Source organism: Phacochoerus africanus, chromosome X (assembly GCF_016906955.1).
Source record: "Phacochoerus africanus isolate WHEZ1 chromosome X, ROS_Pafr_v1, whole genome shotgun sequence".
Lineage (NCBI taxonomy): Eukaryota > Metazoa > Chordata > Mammalia > Artiodactyla > Suidae > Phacochoerus > Phacochoerus africanus.
In genome coordinates, this window is record NC_062560.1 from 41,897,204 (window position 1) to 41,902,706 (window position 5,503).

General features: G+C 41.2%; 1 non-coding gene across 1 annotated transcript; it reads right to left on the reverse strand.

Moving 5' to 3' along the window:
• Nucleotides 1-5,175: 5,175 nt before the first annotated feature.
• Nucleotides 5,176-5,282, reverse strand: LOC125119034 (U6 spliceosomal RNA). The gene has a single exon (XR_007132991.1). It is a non-coding gene; the product is annotated as a U6 spliceosomal RNA (small nuclear RNA).
• Between the last annotated feature and the right edge of the window lie 221 nt (nucleotides 5,283-5,503).

The following is a 5,503-nucleotide window of genomic DNA, read 5'->3' on the forward strand; positions in this document are numbered from 1 at the left end:
AGAACCTAGAGGAGAGCCAATGGGAAAGTCAAGAGGGGATGACCAAGCAGGTGGCAGTGGTGATGGAAAGGAGGGGATGGAGGCAGCTGAAGCCTTGAGGACTCAGACGTCGCATGCTAAGCACTTCCTACAAAAGGCCTGGAAGACTGAAAAAGCGACAGTACCTTAGCACTGTTCAACCTTTCCATGAATACTACCCAGCCTTTCAGTGTCAAGTCCATGTAGGCAGGGATTCTTGTTGTTTTCCCCGCATCTAGAGCAATGCCCAGCCAATAGCAAGTATTTGTATCAGTCAGATTTTGCTGTGATTGTGCTGGGTTACAAAAATTCCAAAATCTCAGAGGCTTACAGCAACTAGTGCTTATTTATTGCTCATGGTTCTATGCCATCCATTGTAACGCTGTTCTGGGCTGTGGGTTGGGTTCAGGTCGGCTCCATGCATCTTCTTGTGCCAGGGACCCGGCTGAAGAATATAGGGAACATACTATTTTTTAGTGAAAGGCAGGAGCTCAAGAAGGGTAGCAGAACTTGCAGTACTTCTAAAAGCTTCTGCTAGGATCTGGTCCATTGGCAAGTCCACATTCCATCGCCCTAAGCAAGTCATATGTGCGAGCTCAGCATCAACGGACCAAGGAAATAAACTCCTCCTCTGAGGAGCTTGGAAAAGAGAGTGCATATTTGCTGAACAACCATAAAATCCCCAGGGATGCTCAAGAGATATTTGTTGAACAGTTGTGTGAATAAATCCACGTGTACTGATACAAAAAGATCCCAGATACAGCCCATTCAGTGAAAAAGGCATGTTGCAAAGAAATACGTACACTACTATCCAATTTATAAACACGCACACCAAAAATAAAACTATACACTGATATATGCACAAATTTTTCATAAATGCATAGAGAAGGGGCTGGACAAAGATACACTAAACATTTAACAGTGTCACTTCTGGGAAGGAAGGTAAGATCGGGTAGGAAGAAAGGGGGTATTTGCTTATCATTGGAGAATTTTTTATGACAAGAAGATATTTGTGCTTAATTTGTGGGCTTTTTTTTAAACATTGCGAAAACATAGTGGGGGAAAAAAGAGGAGGAAGAAAGAAGGCAATGTCCATTGTGAAGCTCTTCACAGAATCCGGATTGGAAAAATGTCAAATGAGCAATTTGGAGGAAGGAAGTTAATGTCATAGTAAGACTGACAAATTAATAACAAAATGTGCCCTCTTCTAATTGTTCAGTTACTGGGCTGACATTTAAAAAAACATTACAACCTTTATGGTAAGTGCCTTTATCTGGCTTATGAAATGATTATGAAATTACTTGGACGGTATCTTGTGCTTAGGTTGTGTAAAAAGGAACATTTACTTAACCCATGCCATGTACCTAGTAGATAGTCAGCATTTGCTGTACTTAATAAGGAAAAATCCCAGCAAGTCTATTAATAGCTTAGTATTTCCAAATTACATAGGAATATCAAGTCTTCTCAATGAAGAGAAATATCCTCGGAATGGCATTCTTTATCTTGAAGATGCTGCAATAAGCTCTACTGTAAAATAAATTTGACAGTCACCATTCCGCCCCTTTCTCTAGAAATTCATGTCTGACCAAGGTAGTCGTGGATGTAACTTTCTGAAAAATCAAATCACTTTATCAAGTAAGATCTTAGAATAGATGGATAGATAGATAGATAGATAGATAAAGAGATATAGATATAGATACAGATGTAGATCTATTTTGCTGTGCTCACAGCATGTGGAAACTCCCAGGCCAGGGATGGAATCCACGCCACAGTGGCGACAACGCCGGATCCTTAACCTGCCATGCCACAGGAGAACTCCAAGATCTTAGAACATCTTAACTGGGGCTGCAATGGCTACTTATCAAAGCTAACATCTCAGCAACCCCACAAAGGATCACAAAGTTGTGTGGCTGAGGTCTTGGGGAAAAAGTAGGTAAATCTATCATCCCTCAAACCCCCATTGACTGCCCACACAGTGCATCCAGCATCTTAGATGAGTGAGATACATTTTAAAGAATGAACACCAACCCCATTCCTCCCCCAAGAGAAAACAACAAACAGGTGATTTTTTAAATTGCTTGTTTTTAAGTAAATTTTATGGTAATTTTTTACTTGGCCATTGTCATTTTTGTTTTGGATGGATTTTCTTTTTTTCTTTTTTCCCTTTTCTTTCTTTCTTTTTTCCCTTTTCTTTCTGTCTTTCTTTCTTTCCTTTTTTTTTTTTTCCCTATGGCTGCACCGGCAGCCCACAGCTTTCGGCAACACCAGAACCTTAACCCACTGATCAAGGCCAGGGATTGAACCTGCATCCTCCCAGACACCATGTCAGGTTCTTAACCCACTGAGCCACAGTGAGAACTCCTGGATGTGACTTTCCAATGCGCAGTTTCAGAACATCGAATGTGTTAAATTCTCTGAGGTTGAGCTCACCAATTGAACTGCCTCCTGACAATCAGAGTCACAGGAGGTTCACTTACAAACCAGACCATGAGTTTATTCATTTACACCGCCCTGCCAAATACCTCCCACATCAGCGGTTTCACTTGCTCTGTGTACTCCCTTCCCAGAAAAGAAAGGCCAAATTAAGTCCAAATGATTGGTCGACAAACGCTGGATTCAAGACGAGGGAACAGTGTGGTTTAGATAAAGCTTATTGATTTGTGGAACCACGGTAACCTCACTGCTAATACAAATATCTGCCTGGTAGATTTTACACCTGGGTCCGTCTATCAGAAAAAAAAAAAAAGCTTCTTCCTTGATGGTGCCAGGGGACCCTGAAAAACTATCCTCATCAACTCCTCATTAAGGGTTTCGTTCCAGGGTTGGCCTGTGGCTACTGGGGGTGTCCCCAGTCGCCGATCGGTCTTGATTTCCAATTATGTTAGTGAAGATGAATTCATTCAATCAAAAGTATCGGAAAGTTAAAACTCAAACTAGATTAGGCAAAAAATGTAAGTTACTCGCTCATCCCTGAACCAAATATAAGTGGCCAGGGGGATAAAGTGTGCGGATTGTCTGGGCCCGGGTTTCTCAATGGCCCCTAGGATGAATCCTACCCCCAATAAATCATAAGGATGGAGAGAGGACAGAGTTTCTCCAATGGAAAAGAGGAAGGATTGGAGGCTGGGCAGGCAAATAATAATAATAATAAAATAATAATAATAATAATGAGTTCCCATCATGGCTCAGGGGAAACGGATCTGACTAGCATCCATGAGGTTGCAGGTTCGATCCCTGGCCTCGCTCAGTGGGTTAAGGATCCAGCATTGCCGAGAGCTGTGGTGTAGGTTGCAGACAAGGCTCGGATCCTGTGTTGCTGTGGCTGTGGTGTAGGCTGGCGGCTACAGCTCCAATTAGACCCCTAGCCTGGGAACCTCCATATGCTACAGGTGCAGCCCTGAAAAGCAAAAAAAAAGGGGTTCACCATAATTTACACCTGATGAGATCTTAGGAATTAGGGAGAGCAGGCAGTTACAAGAATCGAAGAGTCTGGCTCATGATATGGGGACTGACTCATGGCTAATATAATGAACTGCTTTCCTCACAACTTGGGGTCTAGAAAAGGAGTTCTCTAACTACAGCTGCAAACTTGCTTCCAATCTAGGCTCTGCCACTTCCTAGTATATAGCTTATGGACAAGTTACTTAAAAATAATAAAAATCAACATGTCTTACGCTCTGACTCAGCACCAAGCATAATCTTTAGGCCCTATAAGAACCGGGGAGAGTATGCATTACTAAAGCCCCCAATTATCAAATGCTATCAATGGTAAGACATCATCAATGTAAAAGCAGCTTTAGAGGGTGAAAAATACAAGATCCAGCAGTTATAAGATACACTTCAGTTTCAAACATGAAAATAAGAAGTGCATATAAAGGGCTCCTTAGAACACAAGAAAATCGGGTGTTAGCCCATTTTACATATGAGAACACTGAGGCGTAGAGCGGTTGTATCACTTAGCGGTCCAAAGTCACGTGGCTTATTTCTGAACATGGAGCCAGAAATCAAATCCAAGTCCATTTGACTTCCACTCATCACCCTGTACCTCCAGTGTCACAGTCCCTTGACTTCCTTGTGTATAAAGTAGGGATGGTATTAGGTACCTCCCAAGAGAGTCATGAACATCAAATGTTACCCATGAAAACACAAGTACCTAAGGGGTAATCGCTGCTTATTATTCTTTTTAACAACAAAACCACCATAGAAATGTAACAAGTGAATAGAAAGTACGACATTAAGGGGGTGGTGGATTAACAAAAAAAGGCACCCAGGCTGACTCTAAATTAAAGTGACTTCTGCCTTGGGCAGAACTTCTTTTAAATATCCTTCTGGTCAAAAGGTCAGTCCCAGAACATGGAAAATCCATATTTTTTTAAATTAAAACATAGTTAATTTACAGTATTGTGCCAATTTCTGCTGTGCAGCAAAGTGACCCAGTCATACATAAACATACATCCCCTTTCTTATATTATCTTCCATCATGGTCTGTCCCAAGAGATTGGACACAGGTCCCAGTAGGACCCCATTGCTTATCCATTCTAAATGGAATAGTTTGCATCTACGAACCCCAAACTCCCACTCCCTCCCCACTCCCTCTTGGCAACCGTATGTCTGTTCTCTATGTCTGTGAGTCTGTTTCTGTTCTGCAGATAGGTTCATCTGTGCCATATTTTAGCTGGAAAGTCCATATTATAAATCTGGGTATCAATTAGTTGAGTTGCAGGTGCCAGGTACTACATTAAAGTTGCTCAAAAAGCCAAGGACTTCCTTTGGCCAGACTCCCCCAAATTAAACCGTGCATTTTCTCCAACGTTACTCTATAGGAATCAATTTATTTATTAAAATGTTTCAATACAACTAAAAGTAAAGCCAAAAAAAAAAAAAAGATGAAGACTGAGCCAAAGCTGGTATAAATTCTGAATCAATTAGATGTATATTTTCCTCTATCCCTTAACTGTTCACATTCTTTTTTTTTTTTTTTCCCCACTGTACAGCAAGGGGGTCAGGTTATCCTTACAAGTATACATTACAATTACATTTTTCCCCCAGCCTTTCTTCTGTTGCAACATGAGTATCTAGACAAAGTTCTCAATGCTATTCAGCAGGATCTCCTTGTAAATCTATTCTAAGTTGTGTCTGATAAGCCCAAGCTCCCGAAAAAATATGGAACGCTTCACGAATTTGCGTGTCATCCTTGCGCAGAGGCCATGCTAATCTTCTCTGTATCGTTCCAATTTTAGTATATGTGCTGCCGAAGCGAGCACCCCTTAACTGTTCACATTCTAATCCCTTTCTTCTTCTATCCTCATGCTCCACTTTAAGGGGGAAATGCTCACCTACTTAATTCTACGCCAAAAGTCTTTCCTTAATACAAGGTAAGGCCACTCAACTGATTCAATCTTATTATTTGCTGTGATTACTTTCCTTCTCAACCTTCTCCTAACTTGCCTTGATTATAGTTTTTAATGCTGTTTTCTTTTGGTTC